General features: G+C 46.5%; 1 protein-coding gene across 4 annotated transcripts in view; it reads left to right on the forward strand.

Moving 5' to 3' along the window:
- ASTN2 (astrotactin 2) overlaps positions 1 to 12,766 on the forward strand; it is an 887,719-nt gene that overhangs the window by 305,320 nt on the left and 569,633 nt on the right. The window lies entirely within an intron of this gene.

Here is a 12,766-nt window from a genome sequence, read left to right on the forward strand (position 1 = left end):
ACTAACAGTTTAACTCCGAGATTCTTAGCAACCAAAGTGCAAAAGGAAACATACTCAGCAGTGCAATGCACAGGGTCTACAGGATAAAACCAGCGTTTGCTCAGGAAGTTCTATTTACCTGACACAGAGACCAGACAGAGAGTTCTTCAGTTGGTTCCTGTAAACAGGACTCGCTGGGGTTCTCTAGACAATGGTTTCAACACGCAGAATTGGTATCGATGCGTCATTGTTTTCTCACAGTGACACTCAGTGTAAAGAGATGTGAAAATGCTGATGCAGAACCCCATTCAAGGGCTGGACCTTGTGACCGAGGCCCACAGTTCTTTGTGGAAAAATGTGCTCTGCAGGGAAAATAGAGCATATTTCAGGCAATCACCTGGGAATATAATTCCTCATCCCTGAGTGATTTGTAAGGATGGAAATTAGCAAGTTCAAGAGTGCAACCTTGGGAGAGAACTTGGGGGGCAAACATATATTCCCTGCCAGTGAATAAGGGCAGATTCACGGGCTTGGACTGGGCTCTGGAGAGAAGGGGGGTCCTTGGGCAAACTAACGGCAGCTAATCTGGGCATGTGGCAGCCTGCGCCCCCCAACAACCCCCCCCAAACTTTGAACAGAAATGGGGTAAAGAAGTGCCTGTGGCAGGAAGGAGGGGGAGAATCTTCCTCACAAAATGATTCCACTCATGTGTGATGGATGTTCAAAGGGCATAGATCATATAGCTTCTCCAGTGCCTTTTGCTGTTGGGAAAGCTATCTACCTACCCTATACCTCAGTTTTCTCACCTGTGAAATGGGCCTTGGCACTGCCTCATACACTTGTAGATGAGTTCTGCTTCTGTTATATTAAAGATGTATCATGGTGTCTGGTATATACTAAAGGTAGATAAAGTAGGTGTTATTTTTTTGTTTTGTTTTGTTTGTTGTTTTTTTAAATTAATTTTATTGGTGTATAGCTGATTTACAATGATGTGTTAGTTTCTGCTGTACAGCAGAATGAATCCGTTATACATATACATATACCCACTCTTTTTTAGATTCTACTCCCATATAGGCCATTACAGAGTATTGAGTAGAGTTCTCTGTGCTATACAGTAGGTTCTTATCTATTTTATATAGTTATCTATTCTATGTAGAGTGTATATATGTCAATCCCAATCTCATACTTTATCCCTCCCGCTAAAAATAGAGTTACCACATGACCCAGAAATCCCACTCCTAGGCATATATATCTGGAGAAAACCATAATTTGAAGAGATACATGCACTCCAGTGTTCACTGCAGCACTATTTACAATAACCAGGACAGGGAAGCAACCTAAATGTCCATCAACAGAGGAATGGATAAAGAAGATGTGGTACATATACACAATGGAATATTACTCAGCCATAAAAAAGTAGGCATTATTAATATCAGTGCAGTTCTCATTGTTGTTTTCTGTACCTCCCTACTCCTGGCGCCCTTCACTGAAAAGGCCCCCTAACTTAGTGTCTCCCTTAACGCCGCACCTGGGAAGGTTTTACATCCTCTGCAGACGCTAGAATAAGCGGACATGCCTCTCACGCTTCCCGTGCCTCGGCTTTCCAGAATCTGCTGCATTGGACATTTAGAAGTTGGTGATAGATGATTCTTGACCTGTCTTCTCCCTCCCCCAGTATGACAGCCAGAATTAGGGCTGGGGAAGTTGGCGGGTCTCCTCTGCAGGACTGGGCTATTTACAGCTAATTGGAAAAGCATCCATCATTGGGCCTGCCCCTCATAAATCAGAGTTAAACTTTAAAAAGAAAAGCAAAAGCAAAACAAGCTGCAGGCCTTGAGATAAACGATGTGGCCCAGAGCCTCCATACACTCAAAAAGGCCAGGCTGTGTTTCCAGGATGGCGAGGATGCCAGGGCTGTGAAGCACAAACACCCCCACCCCAAAACACACATGCCTGCCTTCCCTGGCCCTCCTGCCAGCTCAGTGCCAAATCTGCTTCCTCCCTCTCCTCCACCTACTGTCCACTCATGGCAAAACCCTCCCCCTCCTCTTCTGTTTCCCACCACATCTTTCTCCTCCTCTTCCTCCATATTCTGGACTTGTTTGCTTGCTTATTCGTTTTCATTTCTATTTTTTTCTCTCCTCTTTCCTCTCTTCTTCCCTCCCTCATTTATCACTACTGTTTGCTCATTCCTTGTCTTTTCTTTTGTTCTCTTCTCTGTTCTTCTTTCTTCTCCTTCTCTTTCTCCTTATTGTCTCCTGTTTCCCTCCCTTCTCCCACCATACTGCTCTTTTCTCCAGCTACTTCCTAGTGAACTCTTCCTTCCTTCTTTCCTCCCTCCCTCCCTCCCATACACACGTCAAATATTTGACAGGCACCAACTGTGTGTCTCACAATCTTCTAGGCAATGGGGACAGAAACCAAGCAACAACTTTTTAAAGCCCTGCCCGCACAGAGCTTGTATTATAGCAAAATATAAACGTATTCGATGGTGACAAAGGCTAAGGAGAAAAGATACAACGAGGCAGGGAATTGAGGGAGGAAGGAAGGAACTGCAAGTTTAGACTCGCTGAGTATAAGGTACCCAACCCTTTTGCAGGATCACAGAGACAGCATCGCTGACACTGTAGTTGATATCGTTAAGGTTATTGCTGCTGCTTCTGCTGTGGTTGCTTGTTGAGCACAGAGAGTGAACTTGGTCTGGGCAAAGCCTCTGCTCCAGCCAGATGAACTTAGAGCCCAGTGCCCAGTACTGCATATACTATGGTCATCAGGGAAGGACCGTGACCCTTCTTTGCTGTTTGGTATATGTTGTACAGCAGTCCGGGCACCTTCAGCACTCATTGCCTTGCTGGGAAAAATGTACAATGTGAAGGTGAGCTGGGGAAGGTTTGGGAACCTTTGGGAAAGAGAGAACAATGAAGCAGAGTATTAAGAGCATGGATTCTTGTGGTTGGTGGGCTGCCTGGGTTCGGACCCCAGTCCCACCCCTTACTAGGGGAGCCATCTTGACATGAACATTAACCTCTCTGTGCATTAGTTTCCTAATCGAAAAATTGTGGATAGTAAAATTAAGGCTCTGGGGGCTTGTCCTAACGGTTACAGTTAGTTGGTAAAGCAAGCAGGTGGGGTTACGGAGGGAGATGTGGATCAGTGATTCCCGTGGATGCTGGTCCAGATTTCACCGGGGGCTCACAGTTTGTGAACCCCTGCCCTAAGCCATCCACATCATACAGGTCACCTGCAGGACTGGTCCAGGGAGCATGAGTGAAATCTCACAATGCTTTGTGAAAGGAATCTGATCTCCTGGCATACGTGGTCTTGCTGCCGAAAGGAGTCTCTTTATCAAGCAAAGACTTCTATGTTTCGTCAAGTAAATAACCACCCAATCCATCACTTGTTTGGGGTTTGCCAATTCTGATGGTATTTGATAGAATTAATGAATGAGGTAACTGGATTGGTAGGTTCCCACTTGGCAGAATTTCACTCTGATCAATTAAGGGGGAGTGGTGGTCCATACCTATGTATTGCTTCCGCGTAATAGGGTAAAATGAAAGCTAGAACAACAGACCCAGCTTCTGATCATGATTCCAGAGAGGCACTGGGCATGCCAAGAAGGACTAGAAAGATCCAGGCAGAGGGACAGGGTTTCCTATCACCAAGCGGGTATCGTGGGCATTCCACCAGTCTGGAGGGGACTGGGGCACTGGACAGGTCAATTGGATGGTACTGGCAGAAGCCTGGAGCAGCTGCACCTTAGAAGGCAAGTAGAATAGCTGAAGTCATCCCTGGAAGCTTCTGGCCCAGGCATGATTAGCTTGGAAGCTGTTCTACCTGTCAGGTTCCTTTAACCATCACCTCTGCATCCAGGCCGTGCTCCAAGCACCGGGTGACCTTTCTAGTTTCTTGTCCCAGCTTAATACTTTCGCTATACGTGTTCTTGATACACCTGTATTTTGAAAAGCTGCTTTTCTCTCAGTCGGGGCTTCCCTTCACTCTTTGACTTAATATTCATACACTCTTCCTAGCCATGACCTTGACACATGAGTCTCATATCATGATTAAGACTCTATATAAAGTTACCCTTCTTCTGGCTGTTTTGGATAAAGACTTCCTCATTTGGAGATAACACACAGGTTTTGCAGTCAGATGGACCTTGGTTCAAATCCCAGCGTCCCTCTTACAAGCTGTGTGATCTTGGGCAAATCGATTCACATTCTAAGATCAAATTTCACCTTGATTAACCGGAGATGACACTACACACAACAGAAGACTCTGCACGTATAGTCAGGAGATGTGGAATGAAGTCTGTAGGCCCGCTACCAACTCACTCAGTGACCCTTGGCCAACGGGTACCCTCTTAGAACCTCAGTTTTCCTATCTGCAAATCAAGGATATTTACACATTGTGTTGTCACGTCTGAAGCTCATTCTATTCTAACCTACGTGTACGGAGTGAACAACCTTACTAAGAATGACGCTAGGCAGTGTGGGAAATAGGGCCGGGGCCCCAGCCTCAAGGTAGTCATAACCTCCTTGTGGGGGAATGCGGCTCACACAGAGAAGTGGTGCTGATGAGGGTACGCTCGTGGACAACTGAAGGTCCAGATGAGAAGTGCAGGTGGCTTGTCCAGCCCCTGGCACAGGGCTGAGCAGGAGACAGAGCAGAACAGCTGATTCCTGCAGTGCAAGCACCCGACGTGCACCTCCTAGCCCAGCTCTGTGCGGGGGCTGTGTGGCCTTGGGCAAGTCTCTCTCACTCTCTGGACCTCTGCTGGTTGCTCAGACAGTTCTAGAAACTCAGGTGATCTGATCCCCAACCCCATGCACTTTCCTGTAAGCTTTGCTGATTAGTTCTCCGGCAGAGAGAACCAGGGCATGGATGCCTCTTGGTTTTGCTTATTTCTTTGTTGTCGTGTCTTGTTTTAATTTGGTAGTGCTTAGACTGAGGTTTTCTGTAGCAGTAAGAACTCTTGAATTGTAAGCGAAAATTTGTATGGATTTGTGAATTTTTTTTCTTTCTGATTCTCCCCACCAAAACACACGCATGCACACACATACACACGCGTTTAATCATGTTTTAGAGGAAGTGGACAGGTGAGGGACGATTCAAGCCATATCTGCAGAAGATAAGGCTTTGGGGAATTGAGGAAGGGAGACTGTTCTGAAATATTATCTGAGAATGCCTGGATGGAGCAGAGACCCCAGGAAATGGGGATGGGGCAGGCAAAAGCTGAGCATGGACCGAACAGTGCCTGCCACGTATGAGGGCAGGGGCACGTGGTGCCCTGGGGGTGCGGATGGGAGAGATGCCGGAAACTGGGTCGAGCCCAAGGCTAGGGCTTCGCAAATAATGGCAGAGGGGCTGGGGAAATAAGCAGGAGCCATGCCTTGACCATTAGGTCCCCCACCCCACTGTTTATCCAGCATTTCTCATCAAACTGCAAGGTTTCTTTCAGCCCCAAGGGTAATTCATCCAGTTGTCCATTTTATGCACCAAAAAACTAAGACTCAGAGAAGGGAAGCATTTTTCCCAAGGTTAAAATGTCACTTCTTCAGATGACAAAGCAAGTGGGAAGAAGGTTAAATATAGGTAAATCTGGGCAAAGAATACGTGGATCTTCTCATCCTTATCGCTTTTCCGTACGTTTGAGATTATTTCCAGGCTAAAACATGAAGTAGTCCTTCCAGGTTGATGATAGATTTCAGAATCAGCACCTGCGGGTACAGATCCTTGCTCTGCTGTTTCCTAGCTGCGTGGCTTCGGGCAAGGCACTTTCCTTCCCTGAGCCTCAGTTTCCCCTGGGTAAAGAAGGATAAGCTTTGTGTTAGTCCTTCTACTCTTCCTTAGGCTTGCTGCAGGGATTAAAGTAGGTAATATATGCAAAAGACATGCTTATCGGAGCGTGCCTGCCATGTGATCAATGTTCACTAAATGGTAACCAGTTAAGCACAGCAAATCAGTGTCTGAGCCAGGCACGGCTCCATGGCCTTTTTCCAATGTGCTGGTCTGCAAATTGTTTGCGCTTCTAGGGGAAAAAAAAAATGGCATTTTACGTAAGAACGTAAACTTGGTGGGCCTGGCCTCTTGGGGACATTGTGATATGGTTTTCTTCTTTGCCTTCCTTGTCCCTTGCTAAGGACAGCCTCTTTCACAGGTACCATCTGCAGGGCTGCCCTCTGCCAGCCTGCAGGGCACACCCCTAGGATCTGCTACTCAGAAGAGAGTAAACACTAAAGACAGATCGATTGGTGTTTAATCATCCTCTACGCCTTTGTAGCTAGAGTAACCTGGAAAGAGTAACCCAAAGCCGAGGCTGTGGAGGGGATGTGGGACAGATGGTCCTGGTATGCAGGGTGGGTGTGGGGGTGGTTAGGACAGAGAAGCAAGGCTCCGGGGTCCTTATTTCTCTCAACCTCCTCGGTCCAGCTGGCCTGCTCTCCCTACCCAAGAGGGATTCCTTCTGAGGACAGCATGACTGGTGCTTAAAGCAAAGGGTTAGCTGGTAGCCCCAGAAGTGAAAGCATCAGAGCTTCCAGGGCTGGGTTTATCAGTTATCCTAGGGTGTGGACATGGGCATGGGGAAAGCAGGGGCAGATTAGGCTGGGTGGAAAGCCAGGGAGAGGGAGTGCCGAGTGAACTTGTAAGGGAAGGGGGAGACAGGGGCCCCTGGAGGAAGAGCCAAGCAAGAGAGTGTCGTGAAACTACTGGAAGGCTTAAGACTTGTCCTAATCCTGGGTGTGCCCCTGTTTGGTTATGAGGACTGAGCGAGGCTCTGGACCTCAGATTCCTAGCTGTCAATCATTGAGGTAGAACTTGATGCCCTCCAAGTTCTCAGCGATGCCAATCTCAGAGGTCATGATGGAAACATAGACACAAGGAGGGAGAAGGAGGAAAAGAAAAGACAAAACCACATTTGATTTGTTGAACTCTCTCTGCACTGTCTATGCTCTTCATATTCACCAGTTTATAGAATTCCAAACAATACCATGGGAAGGGATTATTTTTACCTTTGTTTTACAGCTAAAGAAGCTGGGACTTAGGTCACTTACCTAAGACTACCACGAGGTGAGGGGAGCTGAGATTTGGACATAAGCTCTTTGGTTTCAAAATCTGGCCAGACCATTCTATGACTGAGATCACGCATGTGCAGTGCACACCACAGTACCTGCACGAGATATATACTAAAGAGACAGGAGGTAGGTACCCATGTCTGTGCTGGGTTCTCTGGGAACATCCTGGTGTAAACTCTGTAACCCGCCAGAGAGCATAAGCCCAGGAGGAGTGAGGAGCAGGAATCGGGATGGTCAGAACTAGCTCAGACATGGAGAAGTTCGTTCAGTATAGAGGAGAAAAGGCAGCATCCATGGGGAGCAGCCCTCCCAGGGCACCCCCATCGGGGGTGGGGGGGCGGTCCTGGTATTTCGTCAGCAAGGAAGACATGACAAAAAGATCTTCCAGTGATGTGCTGGTGCCAACCCATGCAATTTTGTTCACCATTGCCAACTCCACTGTGAGTGATATCACATTGGTAGCTTATAAGCAACCGTGGTAGACGTATTTATACTGTGGAATTTGCCACCTAGTGCAATGGAAGCTTCCCTTTCCTCCTCAGAGAGCCCATTATTAAATATTTACCAGCACATCACTGAGAAGAACTGTCAGTAAGAAGTAAGAATTAAACTATAAACCAGAGTGCAAGGACTTTTTTTTCTAGAAATAGCCTGAGCAATCCAGACTCTTTCCCAGAGGACAAGGCACTAGGCCTGGGACCAAGCAAACTACTAAGTCCAAGGCATTGGACAGAGGATCTCTTTTCAGAAACAGAAGACAAGGTCATCTGGGGAGGCTGGATATTTAGGGCCTGCGTAGGAAGGTGGAGATTCTGGTATTACCCGCTTGGAGGAATAATGAGTTCTGGAATCTGGGTCAGGTTAGAGCCAACAATGGATCAGGTGTCCTGAGCTGTGTGGTGAGAAGGGCTGTCAGAGGCTAGGTAGTTCTCTGACCTAATTAAATCTCAGGATCACTTAGAAAACTTAAAAAAAACCCTACTAGTTCCAAACACTTATCTCAGACCCATTATATGGCAATGTTTGGCCAAGGGGTCTGGTATAAAATTCTTTTCAGATTCTGATTTTTGCCCCGAGTTGAGAAAATCCACTCTATAGTTTCCTTGGCATATTAGCTAACAGCACATCCCTGTTCCTATTCTGGCATTGGCTCCCACCAAGTGTATCCCCCTTTCCCAAGCCAGGAGCTTGATTCCCAGTTCTAAGAGGAATAACAACTTAGAGTGACCATTTATTGTCACTTTTGTGCCAGGTCTATTGCATATTTGCCAGTCATCCTGCGTGATCTATTACTGTCCTTATCTCTATAGGCAGAAGAGTGAAACTAAAACCCAGCAGAGGAACTTCTCCAAGGTCATAGAATCAGTAAGTTGCAGGATTGAGTCTTGAACCCCGTTCCAGTTGTTTCCAAAATCTGTCATCACCACACCCCAGCATCAGCCCCTCAGGAGAATCTTACAGATTTTTAACTCCTTCCCTCTTATCATAACTCTTGCCCTGGTTGTTAGCTATTTGTAGTAGGTAGATACCTTCCTCCAGAAGGTTCTAGCAGCTCCTGGAGCCTTTCTAGAGAGGTTCTAGTTTCCCACATGAAGAAATAAGACTGGGAACAGAAACCTAGCTTTGATCTGCGCCTGTATTTGGCCCCATTTAACAAGACGTTAGAGAGGAGAAAATTACATATTCAGAAATTGTTATAGGCTCAAAAACTCCTGTCTGATGTCTCTCTTCTCTTCCTTTCCTCAAACCCCAGAGGAAATAGACATTGCTTTTTTGTCATTGTTGTTGTTTTTCTCTCTTAAAGGTCCCTCGCAGACTACCTGTCCGCAGCCTGCAGACATCAAGCGGTCTAGGCAAATGAGGGTTCCTTGAATGCAGTAAGGGAGTTAGACAACTTCAAAAACTCCTTCCCCAAGCTCCTGACGGCCCCTGAATACTGTTTAAATTGTTCTTCTTTCTCCTTCTCCTTAGCGATGCCAACCAGCTCAGCACCTGACAGCCCGGCATCCAAGGGAGGGAGACGGCTGTCAGGAATCAAATGGGAGACCAAAGGCGATAAAGCAAACATGTCGTTTTTAGTTGCTTACACCAGCAAGAAGGAATAATCAGTCTCTCTGGCTTTCTTGTTTTTCAACTAGGCTCAGCAGGACTCCCCCCCAACCCCACCCCCAGCCTTTTCCGTACACTGAGGGATTGTGACTCTCTGCTTCCCGTCCAAGCATGAGCTCTCTGTCATCCCTTTTCTTTGCAGTCCTGTGGGGTGACCAGGATGCTCCTACCCGGCAAAATTCTTTCCCAGGCGTGATTGCCAGCTGTGTGCCAAGTGCCTTGTGAGATGCTTGCACGCACGACCTTATGTAGCCCTGACTCTTAGTTACTTTTCAGGCTGCCGTTTCCTTTTCTAAAAAATGGAGGTGAGAACCCTGCTTTACAGGATTTACATGATGATCCAAGAGTCGTGTGTCACTAGAGTACAAGGTATATGAAGAAAGATGATCTGAATAAGGCTGGGAAGGATGAGTTGACCCAGATCGGGAAAGAATTTGGTTGTCAAGTTCATTCATGCATTGGATCAACTAATGTTTACTAAATATCTGATTCTGTTGAGACTCTATGCTAAGGATCAGGTATAGAGTGGTGAACAGACCAATCATGAGACTGCCCTCTTGAATCTTATAGTCTTGCTAGGGAGAAATGGGGAGGGAGAGAGGACCTCGTCAATAAACACATAAAGGAGTAGATCATTTCAAACTGTGAGATGTGCCAGTGAAGAAAATATAGGGGGAACTCCTGTCATGGGGAAAGCCATGAAGAGCATCTTTGAGGAACCAGTGGTAATGCTGAAACCTGAAAGATGAATGGGAGGTGGCTGGGTGCTAAGAAAACACATCTTCCACATGAGCAGGAGAGAGCTTGAACTTGAACCTATGTGAAATGGGGAGTGCAGGAAGGTTTTTGAAGAAGAGAGTTGCATCACCCTGTGCCTGTTTTAAGAAGACCACTCTCTCCATAGTGGAGGAAGAACTGGAGGGGGACAGACCAGTTAAGAGGCTGTTGAGGCAGTAGGGGGCCCTCTGGGAGACCATGGGACAGAGTGGCTGCCAAGGACATATTCAAGTACAGTTAAAGCCGATGCCTGATTGGCTCTAAGGAGGTGAGGTGTGGATGTGAGGATGGCTGTGAGGATGGCTGAAGACGAGCGCTGGATTCTGGCGTGGGGGCTGTAGAGAATCACAGCTCCAGGGAAGGGAGGGAGGAGCAGCAAGCCTTCAGACGGGGGAGGGATGAGCTCAGCTGTGGAGCTGCTGCCTTCGGGTGCCTGTAGGACATCCAGATGGATACACTGCCAGCCAGCTCTGAGCCCAGGAGAGGTCTGACTGGGGAAAGGGAGTAGGAGTCAGCAGTCCGTGGCTGTGCATTTACTTCCTGTTTCTGCTTAACCAACAGCCACAAACTTAGCAGCTCCAAACAACATACATTTATTATCTCACAGTATTTCTGTCGTGCAAACGTCCAGTTATGTCGTTTGCCAGGCTTTCTGCTCAGGGTCTCAAATAAAGGAGTCGGCTGGGGCTTTGATCTCAGCTGAGGCTCGGGGCTTTCTTCCAAGTACTGGCGGTTGTTGGCAGAATTCATTTGCTTGTAGCTGCATGACTGGCATGCCTGCTCTGTTGCTACTGTCAGCCAGGACCACTCCCAGTTCTTACGGGTCATTCACGGCCCCCTCCGCAGCAGTTCACAGCATGGCTTCCTCAAGGGCAGCTGGCGAGCATCTCTTAACACTTTGAGTCTCTTCCTTCAAGGCCCCAGTCTCTCTTAAGACTCGTTAGATTTGGCCAGACCCATCAGGGTAAACTCCTAAATGATTAACTCAAAGTCAGCTGCTTCTGGACCTTAATTATATCTGAAAAAAATCCCTTCACCTCTCTCAAATAACATCATTTAATCACGGACTGATATCCCATCATATTCACAGACCCAACCACATTCAAGAAGAGCGAATGTGTAGAGGGTGTATAGGGAGTGGGAATCTCAGGGGCCATTTTGAATTCATACCTCCCCCCATTCGATGGTAAATGAAGGCACAAGAGGAACCAAGTATCCTAGGAAAGGATGTAGGCTGGAAACTGAAGATTTCCAGGGTCTTCTGCTCAGTCATGGATTCTGAGTTGAAAACGTCCTTCTCTCAGCATCTCAGGTACAGTCAAACCACCTGGGGCTCCATGGGGAGGAGGTAGATGCCACAGCTCAGAGGCATTTGTTTTGAGAACAGCTTAGAGGCTGTAGGACATAGGGATACAGGGGAGATCTGTAACTAACTCAAGTTCACTGAGTCAAACCCATTCTGTGTTGGACTGGAAAAGGACTTTTCCTTCATGGCTCCCATTGAGCAAATTTGCTCACCATCTGCTTCTAATTAGAGTAGATTTTGGAAAAAGTGAGGTCAGCTCTGGTTCTCTCACTCAGATGCTGGGGAACCTTGGGCAAATCTCTTTGACTCTCCATCCATTCAATTGGGATGTGGTGTTTGAATAAATTACACCTGAGGCCTCTTCAAGCTCTGACATTCTATGCTTTTATTTATTGAACACACACTGTAGATTCCAGGAACAGTATGGCTTTTTTGGGAATCAGGGTTTAACAAGACATGGTTCCAGGGAATTCCCTGGCTATCCATTGGTTAAGACTCTGAGCTTTCACTGCCGAGGGCACAGGTTTAATCTCTGGTCAGGGACCTAAGATCCACAAGCCACACAGTGCAGCCAAAAATAAAAAATAAGACATGGTCCTGGTCTTTAAGAAGCTCCTCTTCTGGTTTCTGTCCATGGAAAAAGTCAAGACCACTGACCCCCGAGCCCATCTGTCCACTGTGCGAAAACTCAGGGAACTGAGATATTTCAACAACATTGGGAATGGCATGCTTATTGTTTCTGTCATTTTTCACCAATGTAAAATCATGTAGTAATACTACTAGAGGAAAATAGAAAAATAGAAGCAAGCAAGAACCTTCTAGACCAAAGAGCTTATTTCATTTTTCCTCATCCTCATTTACATATATATTTTTTCATCATTGTAACTAATCAACACACATATTGCACTTGGGTTTTTTTTGACTCACCATTATATTATGGCCATATTTTTTCCATGACACTACCCATTTTTCATAACACTCTAAACCTGAAGATACTCATTGTAGCGTAATCTATAATATTGAAAAATTAGGATGAGCCTGCATGGCCAACAATAGGGGGATGGCTAAGTAAATTATGATGCATCAACTTGATGGAATATTATGCAGCCAGATAATTGCTGAGAATGATTTTTTAAGAAGGGCGGAATTCACAAACCACAGTGATTACTTCTGAGGACAAATAGAACAATTCATTTAAAAAATATGCTTGGGTGAATCACAATATGTTATATATGTATGTATGTATTTATCCTTCTGTTTATCATTTATACGCTGCCTGTTCCCAAAAGGGATTTGAAGTGAGTGGATTTGCTGGAGATATTTGCACCAGTGTGCAGTGCTTGATTCATGGTCTTTGGAGGAAAACAGAGAGTTGAAGGGATGTCCCTCGTGGTCCAGTGGCTAAGGCACTGTGCTCCCGATGCAGGGGGCCCAGGTTTGATTCCTGGTCAGGGAACTAGATCCCACATGCCTCAACTAAAAGATCCCGCACGTGGCAACAAAGATGCCGCACGTGGCAGTG

This window comes from Hippopotamus amphibius, chromosome 2 (assembly GCF_030028045.1).
Source record: "Hippopotamus amphibius kiboko isolate mHipAmp2 chromosome 2, mHipAmp2.hap2, whole genome shotgun sequence".
In the NCBI taxonomy this organism is placed as follows: Eukaryota; Metazoa; Chordata; class Mammalia; order Artiodactyla; family Hippopotamidae; genus Hippopotamus; species Hippopotamus amphibius.